This window comes from Macaca thibetana, chromosome 3, assembly GCF_024542745.1.
Source record: "Macaca thibetana thibetana isolate TM-01 chromosome 3, ASM2454274v1, whole genome shotgun sequence".
NCBI classification, from domain to species: Eukaryota; Metazoa; Chordata; class Mammalia; order Primates; family Cercopithecidae; genus Macaca; species Macaca thibetana.
Genome location: NC_065580.1, coordinates 123,125,197 through 123,150,281, shown reverse-complemented (window position 1 = coordinate 123,150,281; position 25,085 = coordinate 123,125,197). Strand labels below are relative to the sequence as shown.

General features: G+C 37.3%; 1 protein-coding gene across 1 annotated transcript in view; it reads left to right on the top strand.

Moving 5' to 3' along the window:
* Nucleotides 1-9,804: 9,804 nt before the first annotated feature.
* LOC126951481 (calmodulin-1-like) overlaps nucleotides 9,805-25,085 on the top strand; it is a 1,062,071-nt gene continuing 1,046,790 nt past the window's right edge. Inside the window, exon 1 of the mRNA XM_050785619.1 lies at nucleotides 9,805-9,811. The gene's annotated coding sequence lies outside the window, so the exon portion shown is untranslated. The remainder of the gene's footprint in view (nucleotides 9,812-25,085) is intronic.

Genomic DNA, 25,085 nt, shown 5'->3' with positions numbered 1-25,085 from the left:
GAAAAGTGGCTTTCAACAAATATGGCAGTAAGTTCAGGACCTGAGAAAAGATCTGATTCTGATGTAACCCATGAACTACCCAGAGTATCCTAAAAGCTCTGAGTATCCTGAGTAGATGGTGGGTTTGCTAGTATTTGTAGGAGGTTTCTGTTGTAGGAGGAGGTGAGATGAAGAGACACTTGAGAATGAAAAGACAGAATCCAGAAGAATGGAATTATAGGATTATAGGGAAGGAAAGTTTATGGATTGAAGAGCATGGGGAAGAAAAAACCTTCTCTCCTTACCCATCACCAAGTTCAGAGCTGAAGCCCCTAAAACAAAAAACAAACTGACAAGAGAAAAACGTACACATTTATTTAATAGAAGTTAAAAGTTTTGTTGTAAACGGGAGCCTTCAGGAGTGAAGACCCAAAGAAACGGGCAAACTTGTACATTATTATGCTCAGGTGTGATGAAGAGTGAACCATCCTGGAGATACATAATTGCAGGAAAAAGGGTCTGATCTAACAGTAAGATATGGAGGGGACAGCAAGGCTTATATGTTCGGATTCTTCTCTGTGTCCCTGTGTTTTCAGAGATAAAGATGTCCCTTTCTTTCGGGGATGGGAGCCCCTCTCAAATGAGGGTTGTATGGTCCACTTTATGGGAGAAGGACAAGGGAAGGAAGAAAATCGCCTCCTGCTTCTACTGTTTTCTCTAATGCCAGGGCACCATATTTTGGGGTATACACATCCTAAATCCAAACAGATCCTGTTACCTAAAATATATTGTACTTTGGGATTTGTTGAACCTTGTAATTGTCAGGGAATAAATTATTTGTATCCTGTGATCTCTGAATCTCAAGTAAATGTGTAACGTCTCATGCCCAACGTGAACAAATAAATGAACATGAGTAAATACATCAATAGAGAATCCTACGTGTTTCCTATGGCTACCGTACCAAATTACCACAAACTTAGCTTAAGACAACATCAATTTATTTTCCTACAATTATGGAGGTGAGAAGTGTGACATGGGCCCCCATGGCCAGAGTTGACCTCTTCGGGGAGCCTTGGGAGGATCCTTGCCTGGCCTCTTCCAGCCCCTAGAGGCTGCCTGCCTTCCTTGGCTTGGAGCCTTCTTCCACCTTGGAGGCCAGTGGTGGCCAGAGGAGGCTTTCTCTGATTCGGACCTCCTTCCTCATTTAAAGACGCTGGTGATTTTACTGGGCCTACTGAGAAAGTTCAGCGGCCTTGACTTATCTTAAGGTTGGCTGATTACATAAGTCACAACATTAATTCCCACTTGCCACATAACACATGCGTAGGCTCTGAGAAGTAGGACGTGGACATCACTGGGGGACATTATTCTGTCTACCACAGCGGACTTGACTGATTTTTATTGAATGCAGTATATGGTCATTCTGTTCTTATTCTTGAAATTCATTCTGCTGTTACTGTTTTTTGTTTGTTTGTGTTTTGAGACAAAGTCTCGCTCTGTCACCAGGTTGGAGTGCAGTGGCGTGATATCGGCTCACTGCAACTTCCAGCCTCCCGGGTTCACGCGATTCTCTTGCCTTAGCCTCCGGAGTAGCTGAGACTGCAGGTGTGCGCCACCATGCCCAGCTAATTTTTGTATTTTTAGTAGAGAGGGGGTTTCACCATGTTGGCCAAGATGGTCTTGGTCCCCCACCTCATGATCCACCCGCCTAGGCCTCCTAAAGTGCTGGGACTACAAGCCTGAGCCACCACGTGATACCTGTTATCACTGTTTTTTAGTATGTATCCACTCATTCTTTTCTAAATCAACCGGTGAATCTCAGAGGACTGACACCTGAACTTGGCAGGTTATCCCACATTTTCTCCAGACAAATGAACCATGTTTTGAAAGTAGACCCAACCAGGGATTCTGAGGTGGGAGACAGGAGAACACACTTCACAGGACACTAGTGTTCACCACAGTATCATTAATGAATTCAGATAATCCCATAAGGCAGAGAAGAGGAAAGAGAAAGCTTAAATTGAATTTCTCTAATTACATGTAAATTAGATAGTGTGGGAAAGTTTGAGTTTAATGAGTGCAAATTGATCCTGAGGGCATCCCAGGCAATTCTCCAGTCACAAGGACCAAGTGAGGGGAGCCAAACAGCAGCTCTCAAGAATAGGGCAGTGGGTCCTAGGCCTGCCAGAAGAGCTGGTGCAAGCTCTTGTGAAAACACCTCTTGCTGAATAGAAGTACAAAGCCCCATTCATGAGCATCTCTTGAAACACTCAACTGCCCAGTCAAGGAAGTCCTGTCATAGATTTAGAGTAAGAGTCTGAGAAGGAAAAGTAAAATCCTAAGCCCCTCAACCAACTGAATGGACCCTAATTTGGCACAGGGGACCCCAGAAAAACTAAATTAGAGACTGAGTTCCCAGCCATGACAGGACAGGAGGTTGAACATGCCTCATTCCACCCCCTTCCCTTTTGCTGTTCAGACATGACAACTGACCAGCATTAGTGTTAAATAGAGGTCATAAGACTGACAGGATGGATTCTTTGTGGCAATAAGATACCAAATGATAAACAGAATGTAAGACCATGCCAGGCAAGGGTTAAATCACTCACTTCTACACTTAAAAGAATAAATTCTTTTCTCTACACTTAAAAGAATAAATTCTTTTCTAACTGCCACAAGGTTTTTATTTTTCTTGTGGAACCAAACAACAAGCAGTGGCCTTGAAATAAGTGCTTTTTAAACAATTGCAGTTCATCCACTGCCAGCTGCTGACTGACTGACTGACTTCCAGCCCTTGTTCCACAGGCATACCACAGCTTTAATTGGATAAGAAACTGATTTCAGTGACTTTCTCCTGGTAAGAGACCACTGACAATGGACTGGTTCTGGACGGTTTACAGAGGCTGCGCACTGCGTGCCTTCATGTCCCCACTTTCCCTTTTGATGTATGAGGCCTGATTGCAATACATTTAAGCACTAAGTCTACACAGTCAGGTGAACATGGATCATATATTGCATACATGTTTGTTCAATATACATGTATCAGGGCCACCTCCATGAGTATTCATGGCTCCTCCTGTCATCTGTTGAATATGTACGTTTCACAACCTGTTCAGCATAAATTCCTATTCTGTCCTCTCCTCCCTTGAAGCACCTGCTAACACACCATGCCACAGGCTAAGCCTCCCAGCCTGTCAGGATGTCCTGCCTGCAGGCTGTATACCTTTCTAGGAAATAAAAATTTCCTTTGCAAATTTATAAATTGTGGAATTTTTCGCTTGACAAATCTAAGTCCTCCAGTGTACCCAGCTCAAGTTGGACATAGTTGGAGTCTGCAAGGAACCCAGGGGGAGAAGGACTGCCCACAGGGAACTGACAGCTTCAGAACACACCTACTGGCACTCAGTGTTCGTGACCTTTCAGTCCTACAGTCTCTGCTGTGGCCTGAATTCTCACCCCTACACTGGAATTATTTTCCAAAAACCTCTAGTATGATTCTCATGAAATCTATCCTCTGTACTGATTCCAAAGAGGCATTGCATGACAGCTTAGGTAATTCTCCACTTTTGAATGCTTCACTGGGTTATCAGAGCTTCTAGGGTAAAACTCCAAGTCCATGTTTTGGCTCATAAAGCTTTTCATGAATTGGCATTTGCCCTCTTGGATGACTTGAGCCCCACTCTATAACTGCCACTTTACTTTCTTCTTTGTAAATTGTGAGCATGTTACGCTATGTAGACATCTGTGCCTCTGAACATGAGCCTCAACTAGGGTGTCTATGTGCATACTCTTGCTGTCACGTGCGTCCGTGTGAAGAGACCACCAAACAGGCTTTGTGTGAGCAATAAAGCTTTTTAATCACCTGGGTGCAGGCAGGCTGAGTCCGAAAAGAGAGTCAGTGAAGGGAGATAAGGGTGGGGCCGTTTTACAGGATTTGGGTAGGTAAAGGAAAATTACAGTTAAAGGGGGTTGTTCTCTGGCGGGCAGGTGTGGGGGTCACAAGGTGCTCAGTGGGGGAGCTTTTGAGTCAGGATGAGCCAGGAAAAGGAATTTCACAAGGTAGTGTATTAGTTAAGGCAGGAACAGGCCATTTTCACTTCTCTTGTGGTGGAATGTAATCAGTTAAGGCAGGAAACGGTCATCTGGATGTTACGTGCAGGTCACAGGGGATATGATGGCTTAGCTTGGGCTCAGAGGCCTGACACTTGCCCCAGTTGAACTTGCTTTTATATTTATGTAACTAACACAAAGTCTTCAAACCTCAGCTCCAATACTACCTCTTATTGGAGATTTTTGATTGAGAGATTCCTTAAGTGCTTTCACGTGCTCCCTTTGCAAGTGCCTCTCACTCAGAATTCTATGCTTTTATTGCCGGTGGATCTCCCTAACCTTCTTAGAGGGCGTAGGACATGCCTTCTATGTCTTTGCATTGCCAGTGGATTGCACAGTTGTTGTCACTTTGTAGGCACAGAAATACCTACAGATTGACACAGGCAAGGGCTGCATTTGAAGGGAGAATTTTTCATTTCTTATTTAAATAATTTCTACTTCAATTCTCCATACCTTAGGTCCCTCCTTCATAAACTGGTACTGAAAATATCAAATTTATCTCTAGGACTGTTGAGGTGTAATGGTGACAATGATAATACTAACAAAAGTGTTGCATAAACTGTACATTTATAAAGGCTCTTACTAAAAATGATATACAACTATTTTTAATCTCTCCTAGTTGCACATATTAATACAATTAATTTTACAGTTACACTCTAACCTATGCTATCAGGCCATGACAGGGTTGGTTCTGTTAAAGAAAAATATTATTCAATGATACTGGTTATGTACAATAGAGGAGGCTTTATTCAGGACTATTGCAGTAGGTACAGTGACAGTGCAGTAGGGTTTTGCAGTAGGGGAGACGGATTAGGCTCAACTCAGAACGCAGCAAGGGCAAGTGGAAATTCATAGACAAGGAGCATGATGTGGACTCCATAGATAGAAAACTACTAAGAGGAAACAGCCAGGGTGTTATGTAGCTTTGAAATAATTCCAGACACATAGTTTGCTACATAAATGACATGTCTTGTTATAATAAGAACTTGAAACTCATTCCTTCTCCCTTGGAGAATGTGATGTCTTATCAGATCCTGTATGCAAGAACTTCGAGCAAACCCTCCCTCTCCTCAGGAATGTTATGTCACACCTTATCAGACTCTATATGTGAAATATTGACCTCAACAACTGGACTCCAAAATAGAACTATCAATTGATTCAGCAATTCCACTACTGGGTATCTACTCAAAGGAAAAGAAATCATTGTATCAAAAAGATGTATGCACTCATATATTTACAGCAACACTATAAATATACTTAGCAGCACCTAAGTGTTCATAAACAGATGATCGGATAAAGAAAATGCAGTATATGTATATACCATGGAATGCTATTCAACTATAAAAAAGAGTAAAATTATGGGTTTTTGTTGCAGCAACACAGATGGAACTGGAGACCATTATCTTAAATAAAACAAGTCAGACACAGAAAGACAAATGCTGCATGTTCTAACTCATAAGTGGGAGCTAAATAATGTGTATTACAGATGCGGGAGACTCAGAGGGGTGGGAATGGGAGTGGGGGATGATGAGAAGTTAATTATTGGGTACAATGCACATTATTCTACTGCTGAATACACTAACAGCCCTAACTTCACCACTATGCAATGTATTCATGTAGCAAAATTACGTTTGTACCCCGTAAATTTATACAATCAAACATTTTAAAAATATACATAAACCTAAGAGAGTGACAGCCACTTTAAGAGCTTAGGTAAGGCAGGCTGCCCTCTGTCGGCTGCCTCCAGAATGCCCAGACCTTAGACAGCAGCAGGCCTGGGAGCCTGGGAGCCTGCCTGCCAGCACTAGCACCTCTGTCTAGCATGAGGGGCCTTCCGCATCATCGGGAATCTTTGCACAAAGACCTGCTTGGGTCCTCATTGAGCAATTGGATTTTAATGACTTTGAAGTTCACTCCCTATGTGGTTAATGTACCTCATCTCTAAAGGGTATTCCCTGTGAAGTCTGTTCATGTTTTTCTCCCTTTTAATCATTGCAAACCTAAGAAAAATTCTCTTTGGATGAAAAGAAACTGTGTGACTCTTGAAATCATACTTTCACCATCTCCTTATTTTCACCATACAGAACAAGGGATAAGGGGGATTCTACTTATCTGGCGTAACAGGACTCTTGCTGAAGGCAGGCCAGGGTGATCAGACATCACCTGGGGGAGGATGAGGAAAACTATCAGATATCCGAGGGAGTAATCAGATACTGAGGGTGAGGGGCTTCTTGCCAAACTGACTTAGCAGGGTGGAAACTGCCTTTGCAAAAGTTATAACAGTGACAAAATTATGACAGTGAAATGACTCAATGCAAGAAGACAGCTTCAATTCCCTATGGTTTTATCTCGAACCAATCAGCATTCCCATTTCCTAGCTTGTACTCACCTAACTGTCTTTAAAAAACCCTAGTCTCATATTTTTGGGAAGCTGATTTGAGTAATAAAACTCCAGTCCCCCATTTCGCTGACTGTATGTATATTAAACTCTTTCTCTATTGCAATTCCTCTGTCTGGATGAATCGATTCTATCTGTGCAGTGGGCAAGAGGAACCCATCAGACACTCACAGAGTTCTTTGTTGAAACTAGATTCTTAAGGAAGTCCACACATAGGCCTAGGAGAAGGTTCGGAGCCTGACCCGAGTTTGGCTAGTCCGGTAATATTTTTCAGTTCTTAAACTTGAATAGAGTTTCCACTTAAGGTACTTTTAAACAGGTCAGATTCTCACCAATTTGCTCGAAGAAGGAAAACTAAATGGAACAAAGGATCTCTCAGTATCCTAACAATCTTGTGATTCTATTTGCTATTAGCATTAAAATAAGTCAGAAAGTAAACTATTGATTTTATAGTTTTTCTAACCACACAACTGTAAAAGCCTTTCTGGCCTAATCTCTCCGCCCTCACTGAACCTCATCCAGATTCTGCCTGGGAGTTACATATTCATAACACTTGTAGGTCTTATCAGTACAATGAAACCAAAGTGTAGCTCTCACAAAAAAAAAAAAAAAAAAAAAAAACAATATAACAAGGTTTCTGCAGTGCACAATGAGAAGCTGATTTAAATTACAATGAGGCCCAAATAAAAGGAAAAAAACAAAAACATTCCATGAGGTTTGTTGACAACAAAAGCTTAAGTCAAATACTATTTTATCATCAATCATAGCATCAATCTGCGGCATCAAAGGCCAACTCTCTGCACAGTAAACTCCAGAGGGAGTGTATTTCCCACCAATAAAAGCAAATTGAATCACAAAGTGTTAGACTGGAAAGGAATATTTCAAGTTGCTGAAACAATCACCTTACTTTGTCATTCAAGAAACTCCTTTTCCAAACTCTCCCCGCCTCTGGAATCTTCCGGTTGTGCCCTGACTCCATAATGAACCCATTCCTTACACTGGCCTTGAGCTCTCTGTGCATACATAGCACTATTAGGGTGCAGAAAACAATGCCCCAAATTATGGGCTTTAGCCTGCTGAGTGGTTTGAAAATGGGAAGGCCTCAGAAATCAGCCTCAGAACCAAGGTCTGTCTCTGAAGTTTCCCCACCTCCCGGATCCTCTTTCTCAAAGCACCAGCAGGAGGGACTCTCTCTGGAATTTCCTGAGGTGAGCAAGAAAACTTCTTCCCCAAAACACCAACTATCATTCATCTCCTTTCGGAAATCCCTTTGTCTATCCCCAGAATGCAACCAACTTGAATGGACTGTTTCACAAGATAATATCTGCCTCTTGGGCTTGTTCAAATTCCAGAGAGAATCATTACAAACTGATTTCTGTCTCCCTGGCCCATTCATTCTCCTGTCAGTCAGTCATTTTCTGCCCCTCCAAAAAGTTGTCTACACTCTTCATCTCGCCACTTCCTTATGAAAAGGGGTGTATAAGCTACCACTGGGTTATGGGGTAGTCACTCCATGACCACACCATGCTTGTTAAAAAATTTTCATATCTTTTCTCCTATTCACTGCCTTTGGCCAGTTGATTTTTCAGTAAATCTTCATGTATTACACAGAAAATGTAGTGGCTTGTATAAACAATAGTCATTTAGTACAGTTACTAAGGCAGCAACTTCCCTGGGTGAGTTGCAGGAGGCTGCAGTTCTCTGAAGGCTGGGCCGGGTGCAGACTCTGCTTCCCAGTGGCTCCTTCTGATTCTGGGAAGCAGTGGTGGCTGCTGAAGGGAATAGCAACGCCTCCACGGTGCCTTTCCACAGGGCCCTTGGCCGGTCAACTGGCTGCCTCAGTCAGTGACACAAGTTACAGCGAGGTAGAATCTGTAATCTTTTAGGCCTAACAGAACTCACACATTATTTCTATAATGCTTTACTGGTGACTGTGAACCTAAAATAATCAAAAAGGTCAGAATCTAGTTTAAAGAGAGTTATTTAAGCACAAAGTTCGAGGACAAGCCACCCAGGAAGCACAGATTCCAAAGAAGGGAAATCAGTGTTAGAAAGTGTAGAGGCTTGGGATTGCTTATCCAGACAAAGCTGAAGGAAGTTTAACAGAATTTCAAACATTTTCTATGCAGGACTTCATGCATAGGTACAAAAATCTTATTAGTCGTCGAGGTGGTCTTTTTCTTTCAGGAAAGATGTAATTAACATTCTGTTATAAAGGCGAACTGGGGTCTGTTCACCCAGCATAGTAAAACCAGATACCCACAATGAGTTTTTGCAACAATAGAAAAGAAGGCATTTGTTGCAGGGCACCAAGCAAGGAGAGTCCGGCAGCTTTTGCCTAAAACCTGACCTCCCCGATGGCTTGCGAAGAAGGGTTTTTAAAGTTGGGATAAATGTCAGAAAGCAGAAGCTACAGGTAAAATCTTAAATCAATACATGGAAGTAACACTTTGGTTTTGGAAAAGCATAGGATACTGTAACGCCTCAGGTTCTTGCCTCGCCATGCCAAAGAATTGTTGTGGCAGCTGACCATGATGAGTGATAGAGACAGGGACCGAGTGTGAGAAAAAGATGTAGGCTTTATTGAGGCGGAGTAAAAGTACGAAGCTTCCACAGCAAGGAAGGGGTTCCGAATGGGTAGCCAGAGTTAAATTATACGATTGCCTTTTAAACTCTTTAAGGCAGGAAATATGTGCGGCGGTAAGATGTTACGAGAGGGAGAAACAAAGACAATTAGGCATTCCTGACATGTCTTAGATCTTGAGGAAAACCGAACTGCAACTTAGGTTTTATCTACTTTCTGGCCTTGCAGTGGCATGGCAAAGGAGATAGGATCTTACAGGACTTTACAAAGTATGTTTACAAGGATTTGGGATTGGGAGTATAGATAAAGTCTCCTGGTTACAGAAAAACGGGCAGTTAACATTCCTTTTACCTTAGTTTCGGGGAAGGGGAAGGGAGAGAGGAAGAGAAAGACATGGAAACTTACAGCAAAATTTTCTCTGTTGATAGCTTTCTTACGGAAGAAAACACATGCACAAATCCTGGTATTAGGAATAGTTTAAGCATCTATCTTCAATATTATTCATCCAGGACCGAAGTAAGTCCTAATGCAGGAAATGAGTGAGTTTCACAGCTTTCTGAGCCCCTACTCCACCCGGGAAGCCCAACTGGTCCCTCCTCTCAGTACCTTGAAGTGGGAGCTTACAGGTTGTAGACAGATTTAAAAATCCTCTGATTTGCAATTGATTGAAGAAGAGAAGCTTCATTTAAAAATTTGGAGGTCAGTAGAAAAATGTGAACTTCTTGGGGGCGGGGGGGGTGGTGGCTTTCTCCAAGCTCCTTAGAAAGAAACAGAACAAAAGGCAATATTTAAAATTTAGTCCTAATTTCCACCTTCTCCAGGGTCCGTGTGCCAGTGGATCAATTCAGGGGGGTCCTCAATGGTGGTCTGAACTTCTGACAGACAATTCAGTGACATAGGTTAAGATGTTATCTTTAGTTTCTAAGGGGAAAGAAAACATCTTCAAGATTCTAACTTATTTAACAATTGTTTTAGGCTACTATTTCTTATTTAACAAGTTGGTTAGTTACTTTTCAGGACTAGTTAGGTGCCTAGAATTTCTCTTGAAGGAACTCTCATGCTTGGGGACTCCAGGCCCCTAAAAAAGGGAGTCTCTGCTCTGTCTCAATTCCACATTGAAGTTGTAACTGTCATGGAGTCTGTTGTACTATGTGGTCTTAGTTTGGTGGAAGACAATAAAGGAGGCAGCTGTAACAAAGACCAGTGATTGGAAGCAAGGAAGTCTGCTCTCTGGTTTCATCTAGTCACTTACAGAACTAGAGCAATGAGCAGGAGAGTGAAGCTGTAATTTGAGAAGCAAAATTGCAGATATGCTACTGACTCAGTCGCCAGGGTTAACTTCTCTCTTGGCATAATACATTTAGAGGGCCCTGAAATTTAGTTTTCTTTTACAGTGACACAAGTGAGCACTAGTTATTATGGGAGAAGACTACATAAAAATCATGAATACCAACAGGCAAGAATCACAGAGCTATTGTGAATCTGGCAACCATAATTTGAGTAATCTTTTCCATATGTTTCCTTTACTTCTCTGACTTTCCTGATTTCTTCCCCAGCCATTACCTCCATTGTAACCTTCCCAAATGGTGACACCACTCCCACTCCATTTTTAATTCCTTTTTCAAAACTTGCATCAATTACAAAGTTGAATAGTGGGTACAAGTCCTTGCTCTTCATTTCTACTTCCAGACAACTACCTCTCTCATGCCCTTACAAAAGGAACAAAGCTATTCTACCTCTTGTCATCAACTGACATGTCAGTCACACCCCATCTTTCATCAATTTCTGTCATCTGCAATACAGTCTTTCATTCCACATCAGCCCTACTACCATATTGTCTGAAGAGAGCAATCTTCTCCCTTCTCACTACCTTACATTTCCCTTCTCCAAATGAGTGAATCCATCTTACTTAAGCAACCGATTCACATTACAACTTAGAATTCCAAAATCAGACAGTATTTTCCCCATTTGCTCTCATTTAAAATATGCAAACTATTTTTTTATTTTGGGCTAATTTTACATTTACAAAACTGTGGTAAAGGTATTAGAGAAAATTTCCATATATGCCACACTCAGTTTTGGTTTATGTAATGTTATTATCTTAAGCCGTTGTGATAATCTGTCAAAACTAAGAAACCCACACTGGCACTTTGTTACTAATTAAATTCCAATCTTCATTTGGATTCCACCAGTTTTTCATTAACGTCCATCTTCTGTTCTAGGATCCAATCCACTTACTATATTGCATTTACTCATCATTTCCTTAGGCTCCTGGAGACTGTACCACTGTTTCAGTCTTTTTTGTTTGTTTTGTTGTTGTTGTTCATGACCTCAGCAATTTTGAGTATTGGCCAGGAATTTTGTAGAATGTTCCATCATTTGAGTTGTATAAACATTTTTCTTATGATTAGACAAACTTTATGGAGAAAGAATATTGTAGAGCTGAAATGCCCTTCTACCACACCATGTCTGGAGGTGCATAGCATCCACATAACAATACTGGTGAAGGTAGTAATTATTACTCGCATAAGGACATAAGGTAGTCTTTGTCTGCACTGCAAAGTTATTGTCTTTCCCTTCCCATACTGTATTTTTCGGAATTAAGTAACTAAATTCAGCTGACATTTAACGGATGTGAAATTAAGCAGCCCCTCTAGTAGGGTAGAGTATTTTGTATATTACTTAAAATTTTTTGTAAGAAATTTTAGTCTATACTCCCCCATTTCTGTATGTATGTGTGTATGATGCATGTTTTTATAAAATTATAGACACTGTAAACCCATGTATTATTTTTTACACTTAGGGCTATAACCCTCTTAACTACATTTTTAACTATGCCAAATACTACCATTCTTTAATATGATGGATCCTTCCAATCCATAGAATCTTTTACTTTTCTCTTTAATCTGTAAGCTGCCTCCCTTTTCTGGCTTAGATTCTATGGTCCATTACTTCAGTAAATTTTTACAAGCATCTCAATTCCTCTTACTATATATCTTTTGTGTTAACTCTATCTGCTATACTCACAGGCCTAAATGATTTCTGTCTTCTTTCATTGGGTTAAACCTCACTCACAGCAAATAAATTAAGAATTATATAAGAAGATAGTGAAAAATGCCACAAATTATTACCAAACAAAAATGGACTGTCAAAATTTGTGAATAATCCTACTAAGTTACTTGAATTTGACACAAGCAATCACTATTTTAAAACTAATAGACATATTTTTAGAGAAATTTTAGGCTTACAATAACTTGTATAAAAAAGGCAAAGACTTCACATATCATCTTTCATCTCTCACAGAATTTCTCCTATTATTGCTTTCTTGCATTACTGTGGTAAATTTGCTACAATTGATGAAAGAATATTAGTGTATTATTATTTAAAAAGGTCCATAGCTTACACCGTGTTGTATAGTTCTATGGGTTTGCCAAATGCATATTGTCATGTATTCACCATAGCAGTATTATACAAAATAGTTTCAGTGTCCCAAATAGTCCCTGCACTTCACCTATTCACCTTTTTTATTCACTCCCCGTAAACTTCAGCATGGACTGATCTTTTTATTGCCTTCCGAATTGTACCTTTTCCAGAAGTCATATACAGTCGTCCTTTGGTATACGCAAGGAATTGGTTCCAGGAACCTGGTATATACCAAAATCCAAGCATATTCAGGTCTCGCAGTCAGCCCCTTCAAACCTGTGTATATGAAAAGCTGGTTCCCATGTATGTTGGTTTTGCATTTCACAAATAATGTGTTTTACATCCAAGTATGTTTGTAAAAGATATGCATATTTTTTGAACTTGTTCAAACCTATGTTGTTCATGGGTAAACTGTACTTAGAATCATACATCTAGTCTTTTCAGACTGGCTTTTTTCACTTAGCAAAATGCATTTAAGATTTCTCTGTGTAATTTTGTAGCTTGATAGCATATTTCTCTTTATCACTGAATGATAGTCAATTATACAAACGTACTGCTGTTTATCAGTTCACCTATTGATGGGCAGTTTGTTTGCATCTAATTCTTGACAGTTATGTATAAAGTGTTATAAACAATTGTCAGCAGACTTTTGTGTGGTCATAAGCTTTCATTTCATTTAATAAATACCTAGAAACATAAATGGGAGTTGCCATTGCTCTCTGTCCTCATCAGCATTTGATATTGTCAGTGTTTTGGATTTTAGCCATTCTAATGAGTATGTACTGGCATCTCACTGTTACTTGAGTTTTCAATTCCCTGATGACATATGCCATGTGTGTCTTTTCATATGTCTCTTTGCCATCTATATATCTTATTTGATGTGACATCTGTTCAGATCTTTTGCCCATTTGGTAATTGGGTTGTTTTTTGTTGCTTAATTTAAAATAGCTTTTGTGTATTTTTATACCAATCTTTTATTAGGTATGTATTTTTGCAAAGATTTTATTTCAGTCTGTGATTTGTCTTTTCATTATTTTTACAGTGTCTTTTGAAGAGTATACCTTTAATTTTAATGAAATCTATATGATCACCCTTTTTCACACAGATCATGTTTTTGGTGTTGTATCTAAAAAGTCATCACACAGCCCTATGTCAACTAGACTTTCTTTTATGATATCTTCGAGAAGTTGTCTAATTTGGCATTTTACATTTAGGTCTGTGATCCATTTTTGTGAAAAGTATAAGAGCTGTTTATAGATTCCTGTGGATGTACAATTGTTCTAGCATCAAATATTGAAAACAATATTCTTTTTTTCCACTGAATAAGCTATTGTCTTTTGCCAAACTTTTGTAATTGACTGTATTTGTGTGGGTTTATTTCTGCGCTTGCTCTTCTGTCTGTTGAACAATTTGTCTATTACTTAGATAACAACACACTGTTGTGATCACTGTAACTTTATAGTAAGTCTTGAAGTAGGTAGTTCCTCAACTTTGTTCTGAAGTATTATGTTGGCTATTCTGGGTCTTTTACCTCTCCTTATAAACTTTAGAGTCAATTTGTCAATATTGACAAAATAACTTGCTGGGACTTTGATTAGTATTAGCTTGAGTCTATATATCAATTTGAGGAGAATTGATATTTTTAATAATAAATCTAATAAATCTTTCTATCCAAGAACTTGATAAAGCATCCATTTATTTAGATCTCACTTGATTTCTTTCATGAGAGTTATGCAGTTTTATGAATATGGATCCTATTGATATTATGTTAGTCTTATATGTTTTCTATGCTAATGTAAATCATGTTATTTCAAAATCTATGTCTGGTATATAGGAAAGTAATTAAATATTACATATTAACATTATATTCTATGGCCTTGTTATAATTGCTTTTAATTCCAGGAGGGTTTTTGGGTCACCTTTAGGTATTTTCTAGATTAATACAATTATATCCTCTGTGAACATAATTTTATTTTTTTCTTTCCAATCTGTATATCTTTTATCTCCTTTTTTACTGATTGTATTAGCTTGTATTTTTAATGATTGAATAGGATTGGTTGGTGAGAGGGGACATTCTTGCTTGCTTTTGGTTTTAGGTGAAACTAATCTAGTTTTTCAGTGTTATGAATAATGTTAGCTAGAGGTTTTTGTAGATGTTCTTTATGAAGTTGTGGGAGTCCCCCTCTAATTCTAATTTTCTTTCCCTTTTTATCATGAATAGGTGTTAAGTTTTGTCACATAATTTTTCTGCACTGATTGATGTGATCTGATCATATGATTTTCTTCTTTAGCCTGATGATGTGATGAATTAATTAATCTTCAAATGTTGACTCAGGCTTGCATACCTGAATAAATCCCAGTTGGATATGTTGTGTGTCTTAGTATTTTTTTTCTTTTTCTTTTAACTTGAAACTGGGTAATTTATAAAGAATATGAATTTATTTCTTAAGACACTAGGAAGTCCATGGTTGAGAGGGCACATCTGGTGACAGCCTTCTGGCTGGTGGGGACTCTGCAGAGTCTTGAAGCCGCATGGGGTATCACATGGTGAGGGAGCTAAGTGTGCCTGCTTGGGTCTCTCTTCCTCTTCTTAGAAAGCCACCAGTTCCATTCTTACAATAACCCATTCATCCATTAATTTTTTAATCCATGAATAGATTAATCCCTTCATGAGGGCAGAGCTTTATGAACCCATCACCTCTTAAAGAGCTCACCTGCCAATACTGCACACTGGGGATTTAACTTCAATCAGTTTTGTAGCAAGCAAATACTCAAATCATAGCAATGTATAATTTTTAAAATATGTTGTTTGAGTTGACTTGCTAAAATTTTGTTGAGGATTTTGCCACTATATTCATGAGAGATAATCGCTCATCTATAATTCCCTTTCCTAGTAATGTTATTTTTTTTTTTGGATTATGGTAATGCTGGTCTCATAGAATGAGTTAGAAAGTGTCCTATAAGAGATTATATAGAATTGATACAATTTCTTCCTTAAAAATTTTATGGAATTCACAAATGAAACCATCTAGGTGACTGTTTTCTGTTTTGGAAGGTTAATGATTGTTAATGTAATTTCTGTAATAAATGTAGACCCATTTAGATTATCTGTTCTCCTGGTGTGAGTTTTAGTATATTGAGTCTTCAACTAACTGGTCTATTTCATTCCAGTTATCAAATTTATAGGTAAAAAGTTGTTAATAGTGTTTCTTTATTATTTTTTAAAGCCCATGCAATCAGTTCGAATGGCTCCTCATTCATTTCTGAAATTAGCAATCTGTATGTTTCCTTTTTATCCCTCCCCCCTTAATTTTTCTGGCTAGAGATTTATCAATATTATTAATCTTTTCTAAGCAACAGCTCTTGGTTACCATTACTTTGATTTCTCTGTTAATTTTCTATTTTTTACCTCATTGATTTCTACTCTGAATTTTTATTATTTGTTGTCTTTTGCTTATTTGGAATTTACTTTCCTCTTCTTTTTCTAGTGTTTTAAGGTGAAAGTTTAGAATATGTACATTAAATTTTTCTCATGTTTACATTCAATGTTATCAATTTCTCTCTAAGCTCTACCTTCACTGCATCTCACAAAATTTTATAAATTGTATATTTATTTATTTATTATTTATAGTGTTTATATTTTTATACGTTGTATATTCATTTCTTGAGTTCAATAGGTATTTGTATAATCTCTTGCGTCAGTTTACGTCTATGTGTTATTTGGAAGTGTACTGTTTAATTGACAAATATTTGGGTATTTTCTAGCTATCTTTTATGTATTGATACCTAGTTTAATTTCACCGTGGTCTGACAGCATTGTGTGTGTGTGTGTGTGTTTTCTGAGACGGAGTCTCGCTTTGTCACCTAGGCTGGAGTACAGTGGTGCGAACTTGGCTCACTGCAACCTCCACCTCCCTGGTTCAAGGTATTCTCCCTGCCTCAGCCTACTAAGTAGCTGGGATTACAGGTGTCCACCACCATGCCCAACTAAATTTGGTATTTTAGTAGAGATGGGGTTTCACCATGTTGGCCAAGCTGGTCTCAAACCCCTGATCTCAGGTGATCTGCCCGCCTCGACCTCTCAAAATGCTAGGATTACAGGCGTGAGCCACCACACCCAGCTGAGAGCATTCTTTACATGATTTCCCTTGTTTTAGATTGTTAAAATGTGTCTTGTGACCCAGATTCTTGGAGGATGTTCCATGTGAACTTGGGAGGAGTTTGTTTTCAGTTGTTGTTGGATAAAGGATTCTATAAATGTCAACTGTATCCAGTTGATTGATGTTTCTGGTCAGTTGCACTCTAACTTTACTGAATTTCTGCCTGCTGGATCTGTCAATTAATATAAAAGGGGTATTGAGGTCGGTCTCCAAGTATAATAGTGGATTTGTCTACATCTTTCTCACAGTGTGTTTTTTGTCTTTTACATGCCTTGTAAATTTTTGTCAACTGACAGACACGATATATTCAGGAAAGGAAGCTGAGTTCAATAGGTGTTCAGAGTACTCTTTTATTTTTATCTGGTTCTAAGTTAGGCTGTGTTGACTGTTTGCTGCACCCGTCAGTGTCAGAAACTAAAATTCCCCTGGAGTCTTACTCCTGTATCCTCTGTTGTTTTTGGTTTCCTTTGAGCTTCATTTGAAGTAGGGGACCAAGCTTTGCAGTTTTTTCTCTCTGTTACTATACAGGGCCCATCCACCGAGTAGTAAGACGGGGCCAGTGGGGAGGTAGAAAAAGTGTTCTGTAGTTCTGTAATTAGGTCTCAATATTTTATTGAACTTATGTCCCTGGACTGCAACCTTCACAAGCACTTCTCACTTTTTTTGTTTTATTTTGTTTATTTCAACTTTCAGGTGAAATGGGAAGGATGGAAATGGGAAGGTCCCCATATTTGAAAGCTTGAGTTGGATCATTCCCTCCCCAGTGTCAGTTAAACTCTTAAAATAGTTCCCACTGAGTGCAGTCCTTTCTATAGGAATACACAATATTCCGGGCTAATTTTAAAATGCCTATCTTTCTCCTTCCCCTGCCATAAATGTAAGGGCATTTTTCTATAAGATTCATAATGACAACGAGATATGGCACCTAGAGGTAAAACTCTAAAACTCTAACGTTTATTCAGACTAGGCCTCCAGAGATTTTCATCTCCCAAGCTAGCCCACCCCAGTTCAGCAATTTGTCTATTACCCTATCAGCATTCTCAACCAGTGCTGGCTCCATTAGCGCTTCTGACTGGTTGGTGCTCCTGATGAGCTGTGACTTTCCGTATCCTCCTGTCTTTCCAGCTTTAGGGACCGTAGAATGTGATGAGACCTTGATTATCTGAAGGATCTCAAGAGAATTGATTTTCAGCGTTCTTAGTGTTGCGAGAATTAAAGGACATGACCTCCAACTCTTCACATTTTGGACTGGAAGCCGGATGTCAAAATGACTTTTGCAAATGGTTTTCACACTTTTGAAACTACCAAATCATGTCCTCATCATTACAACATCGTACCTCTTACTTCATACCTTTTAATCCTATATAGTTATCTGTGTTTGTGTGTACTCTTTCCTTTTCTTTCCCTTTGCTTATAACTCAGAAACCCTTTCCTCTTCTGTCTAAAGCTAGTGCCAACCCTTGTGATTTGCATCTCATTTTATTCTCTAGTTAAGGTCTAATATCTGGAAAACTTTTCTGTTTCCTTTTTAAATTTTCTTTCTTTTTGTTGTAGTGGGAACACTTAAAATCTACTTACTTAGCAATTTCAAGAGTGCAATACTATAGACACCATGTTATACATCAATCTCTTGAACTTACTTCTATGTAACTCAGATTTTGTATCCTTTGACCAAAACCTTGCCAATTACCCACACCTCCCGCCCCTGGTAACGACCATTCAACTCTCTGCTTCTACAAGTTTGACATTTTTCACCTTCCACATCTAAGTGAGAGGATGTGGTATTTGTCTTTCTATGTCTGTGTTATTTCATTAAACATAATGTTCTCCAGGATCATTCACATTGTTGCAAATGACAGGATTTTATTCTTTTTAAAGGCTGAATAGTATTCCATTGGGTATATATTCCACATTTTTGTCCACTTATCCTTTGATGAACACTTACATTGATTTTGTATTTTAGCTGTTGTGAATAATGTTACAATTGGCTTGGGAGTAAAGATGTCTTTTTGACATTCTGATGTCACTTCTTTGAATAAACACTTATTAGTGGGATTGCTGGATCATATGATTGTCCTATTTTTAATTTTTTGAAGCACCTCCATACTGTTTGTCATGTGGCTATACTATTTGCATTCCCACCAATAGTGTACAAGAGTTCTGTTTTCTCCCCATCCTCACCAACACTTACCTTTCATCTTTGTAATAATAGCCATTCTAACATATATTATGTAATAGCTTATTATTATTATTATTATTGATATGGAGTCTTGCTCTGTCATCCAGGCTGGAGTACAGTGGCATGATCTCAGCTCACTGCAACCTCTGCCTTCTGGGTTCAAGCAATTCTCTGCCTCAGCCTCCCAAAGTGCTAGGATTACAGGAGTGAGCTCCTGGCCCTTATTGTGGTTTTAATTTGGATTTATCTGACAATTTGTTATTTTGGCATTTTTTTCATATGTCTGTTGGTTATTTGTATTTCTTCTTTTGAGAAATTCTTATTCAGATTCTTTGCCAATTTTTTAATGGGTTATTTGTTTTCTTACTATTGAGTTGTTTAAGTTTGTTATGTATTTTGGATATCAATTCCTTATTAGATGCATAATTTGCTATTTTTTTCCAATTCACGTTATTGTTTCATTTGCTGTTCAAAGACTTTTTAGTTTGAGGTAGTCCCATTTTTCTATTTTTGATTTTGTAGCCTGTGCTTTTGGTATATTACCACCTTCCAAAAACCATAGCCCAGACCTATGTCATAAAGCTCTTCCCCTATATTTTCTTTTAGTCGGTTTATAGTTTCAGGTCTTACATTTAAGTCTTTAATTCATTTTGAGTTGATGTGTGTATGTGATGTGAGATAAGGGTCAAATTTTGGTCTTCTACATGTAGACAGTCAATTTTCTCAGTATTATTTATTGAAGACGTTGCCCTTTATTCATTGTTTTCTTGGCAACTTTGTCAAAAGTCAGTTGATTGTAAATGCATGGGATTATTTCTGGGCTGTCTATTCTACCAGTTCTACCAGTCTATATGTTTATTTACATGTCAATACCTATACTGTTTTGATTATTATAGCTTTGCAGTGTATTTGGAAATCAGGTAATGTAATGCAGGCAGCTTTGTTGCCTTTTTCTTAAGATTGCTTTGGCTATTCAAGGTTCCTTTTCTATGTATTTAGCCACTTTTTTCTGATCTAGACCAATAGCATTTACTTAAAAAAATGCTATATGCTTATAAAAGGAAGTATACATAAGTGCAATATGTATAATGTGTAATAAAATGGACCAGCATATACTCAGCATTCAGCTTAAGGAATAACAACATCACAATTATTGAAAGCCTCTTGTCTTCTTGGTTATGCTCCCCCACATGTGCCCCCAAAAAGAACCATTTGCATGCCTTTTTATCATTCTTTTGATTCTGTTAGGGTTATAATGTGTGGGTTTGTGTGTATTGCAATATAATTTTGACTGTGCATATACTTTTGTGACCAATTTTTTTCCACTCCATATTATATTGCTGATAGTCACACACATTTTTGTGGGTAGATGTTTATTTCCTTCTCACTAATGTATTGAATTCCATTGTGTGAGTACCCAGCAATTTCCTTATCTGAGTTCTTCTTAATAACCATTTCAAATATTTAGAGTTTTTAATATTAAAATAAAAATTTATTTATTTTGGTTATGACAGGTAATGAGTGGGATTTGGGGCATGCCCTCAACTTTACTAGATACATTCAAATTGTTTTCCAGTATGGTGATATCCATTTGTACTGACACTGTCACTATGTAAGAATTTATATTGCTTCACATTCTTAACATAACTTGAAAAGGTTTTGTTCTTCTGGTGGCTGTTAAATGTTAGCTAACTCATTACGATTTTAATATACATTTATTTTATTACAAATAGGTTAAAATATTTTAAATATTTTTGTTGGACACTTTCTTTTCTTCTCTGAAACATTTATATCATGATTCTTATTCATTTTTCCATTGGACTACAAGTATTTGCGATACAAATTCTGATTGTAGTTGTTCATTCACCAAATTCTCTGTGTCTTCCTGAACAAGTAGCTGTGGTCCATGTGTCTGTGTTCGTATATATATCTGTCTATGAATTCTTGCCTGGGCCATGAAATGTGGGTGGATATGTACTGCTCCCAAGATTTGTCCCTAAAATTCCTTTCATTCTTCTCCAAATCTTATCTATAGTATCATCCTGCAACAAAGTCTAGATCTAGTGAAGGATTTAAGGCTCCAGGTTACGGTGAGTCATTATTAAGGGACTCATTCTCTGAATCACCAGTTGGAAGGTCACAAGTCAAAGGAGAAATCAGAATGAAACATGAGTGCCAAATGCAACTGTATTGTGTTAAGTCACTGAAATTTTTAGAGTATTTGTTCCAGTAGTTAGCCAACACTAATTTATCCAGCATTTTCATTCTTTCATTGTTATTCATGTGTTCTATGTACTAGAGTTTTTATAGTTGATATGTGGGAAATATTTTCTGTACTTTAGACTGTCTTTCACATTCCTTATCACAGTTTTACAACAGAAGGTTTTAATTTAAAGAGATTGATGTTCGACAGTCTTTCCCTTGATAATTTGACATATTTGCATCTTGTTTAGCAATCTATAGTGACTTCAAGATGATAGAAACATACTCATTTTCTTTTAAATATTTTAAAGTTTTACCTTTAATATTTAAGTCTTTAATCCATCTGGAATTGAATTTTATGTTTTGTGTGATAAAGTTCTAAATTTATTTACTTTTCCATATGGATAGAAATTATCTGAGTATTATTAATTCAGTGCTACATCTTTCAGCATGATCATAATGATCAATCTATGAAATATTAGATTTCATAGACATGAGCTTTTTTCTGGAGTCTCTATCTTATGTTCCATTTATATCTATGTTTGTATCCTTATAAACATTATTTATTTTCTGTAATTTTATATAAAGATTGAATTTTTTAATAAAAACATCTTTTCAATTTTTATCTTTTAACTATTGTTTGGTTCTTGTCTTTTCATATGAGATTCTAATTAGGATTTGAGTGGAATTGCATTTGAGACTGTATATAAAACAATATGAAAAAACTAACAACACTAAGATACTGAATTTTATATCATTGAACTTGCTAAAATATTTCATTGTTACAGTTTTTTTAATGTGCAAGAAAGTGTTAAAATTTTCTCCACAGCTATGTTTTATTATCCTTAGGTTTGTTGCAGTTTGATATTATAAATGCAGTTTTTTAAAATTATATTGTTCTTGCTCTTGGTATACAAAAATACACATTTTTTTTATTTTTAAAGATGTTTCTTATTTTCAGCAAACTTGTAAAACTCTCTTTTTTATTGCAATAATCCCTTAGTGAATTATTTGGGATTTGCTTATGGAAAAAATTTAGATCAGCTTGCAATAAAAATTTGTTGCTGTCCCAGGTAGGTTCTTCAGGATGACATTGAAAAAATAGTAGGTATACCTAGTATTTGTTGTCTTGTTCTTGTTTTAGATATAATGTTTGCTTTGGATTTTGGTAGGTACTCTTTAACTATAAAAGAAGTTCCCCTCTGTATCATGTACTGACATTTAACTTTATGAAGCTTTTATCCCTATCTATTGATATGGCTATATTGTATGTATTGACATGGTTATGTTATGTTTACATATGTATATATTTCTTAATATATACATAATGTGTGCATATATTATATAATACGTAAACTTTTAACCTGTTAATATGGCAAATTACAGTCATAGATGTTTTAGATATATCAACCTTGATAATAAACAAAATACATTTCTTGGATATTTTGTGTTGGTTTATCAAGATTGTGTTAAAATTTTAAAATGTATATTTATGAGAGTGATTGACCTATAATTGGCCTGTTTTATTCATAGTACTTGTTTTATTTTTTTGAGATGGAGTCTCACTCTATTGCCAGGCTGGAGTGCAGTGGCATGATCTCAACTCACTGCAACCTCCCCCTCCTAGGTTCAAGTGATTCTCCTGCCTCAGCTTCCCAAGTAGCTGGGACTACAGGCACGCACCACTATGCCCAGCTAATTTTTTGTATTTTTAGTAGAGACGGTGTTTCACCATGTTGGCCAGGATGGTCTCTACCTCTTGCCCTCGTGATCCACCAGCCTTGGCCTCCCAAAGTGCTAGGATTACAAGCATGAGTCACCACTTTTTCAATACATGCTTCTTTTGTCTATGTTATTATAACCACATATCTATATCATTAACATATATATTTGACATTATCAATGTTTTGTTTTATTTCCCTATTTTAGTGCCTATTTCTTTATTTTAGTTTCTTACTGTCTCTTTTTTAATGTCAATTGATTTATTTACTTATATTTATTTATTTTTATTTTTTAAGACGGAGCCTCACTCTGTGCCCAGTTTGCAATGCAGTGGTGCAATCTCTGCTCACTGCAACCTCCACCTTTGGGGTTCATGCAGTTCTCCTGACTTAACCTCCCAAGAAGCTGGGGTTACAGACATACACCCCCACACCTGGCTAATTTTTATATTTGTAGTAGAAACGGGGTTTCAGTGTATTGGTCTCAAACTCCTGACCTCAACTGATCTGCCCGCCTTGGCCTCCCAAGGTGCTGGGATTACAGGCATGAGCCACCGTGCCTGGCTCAATTTATTCTTTAGCTAGTCTTCTAACTTTTGTGGTAGACAATTAGCTCTTTGATTTTTACGATTTTTGTACCTCAATAAGTTTTTAAGGGTATAAAGTTTCATCTAATACAATTTTCACTTAATACATTATTGCAATGCTTTATTTTAATCATATAGTTCTAATTATATTTTGAAAATGTTATTATAATTAATGTTATTATCCTAAAACCATTGAGAATTTTTTTAGATTACAAAGACTTGTTTTTATTTTTTATATCAATTTTAATTTTATTGTGATTGGTGACTATGGTATGTTTTATTTTACTTTTTGAAGTATCTTGAGATTTATCTCAGGCCGGGCGCGGTGGCTCAAGCCTGTAATCCCAGCACTTTGGGAGGCCGAGATGGGCGGATCACGAGGTCAGGAGATCGAGACCATCCTGGCTAACACGGTGAAACCCCGTATCTACTAAGAAATACAAAAAATAGCCGGGCGAGATGGCAGCGCCTGTAGTCCCAGCTACTCGGGAGGCTGAGACCAGAGAATGGCGTGAACCCGGGAGGCGGAGCTTGCAGTGAGCTGAGGTCCGGCCACTGCACTCCAGCCTGGGCTACAGATAAAGACTCCGTCTCAAAAAAAAAAAAAAAAAAAAAAGAAATATCTTGAGATTTATCTCATAAGAAGTACATGGTTAATTTTTATAAATGTTTTATAGTTACTTGAAGAAATCTATGGTAATGCTTGGGTACAGGATTAATGTCAATTATATTAAGCTTATACATTTGGTTATTTGCATATTCTATATCTTCTACACATTCTTTCACCTTATCATTTAAATAAAAACCTAACAATCAAGCTGACAGAATAACTAGACTAAAATATAATTTTCACTACAAATGACATTAACCTAATTTAGACATGATATTAAATTTACTGCCAAGTGTAATGTAATGTCATAGGAAGGCGTTATCAAGAGGAGACATCAATTGAAGAAAATGATTGGAAAACACACTCTTCAAAAACATTCCAGGCAGTTTTCCCTCTTCATGTCTCTAATGTAATGTTTCTTTTAATGATTCCTGATTTTTCTAAAATTCCCTTTAAATCTTCTTTGAGAGTTCTATTCTAAACACTTTCTTCGAATCTAGAGCCTCCCTGTAATGAAATCCTAAATGACTCATTTTATTTATTTTCTGAGATCTTGGTCAAATTAATCTCTGTGTGCCTCAGTTTCTAAAAAACAGGGTTAATAGTAGTATCCTGCCTAATGTGGTTCTTGGGAAGGTTATATGAGATAATATCACCAAAGCATTTGGAAGGATGTATCAATCATAATAATGATAGTGATCCTTAGTTATTTTAAATTATCAGCTTTTACTATTGCCATCCCTGAAGGATTTCTGTTTTCATTGCTTTGTACAGGAAGCATGCTTTGTCAATGAGATAAAAAAAACACATGAAACTAGAAACAGCACATTTTGCTTTTAAATTACCTAGGCTTGGTGGGACATTATAAGTTCTTTCATCTAGTTTAGGGTCTAGAAATCATCTGCTGTCTTTTACCTAATTGTGAATATGTCCAAGTATTCATTTGCAGCTTTCCTTTCTAATGACAGCAAGTATCCAGCCATTACACTTTATTAGATCTGATTCATAATTTATATTCCTACTGAAATTTCATGGCTATTTTGGAAAGGACGGAGACACCTCTGACTATTTCGTTCCTGCAACTCTGTCTTGTTCCACAGAGACTGGCACTATGTCTTAAAAGGTGAATAAC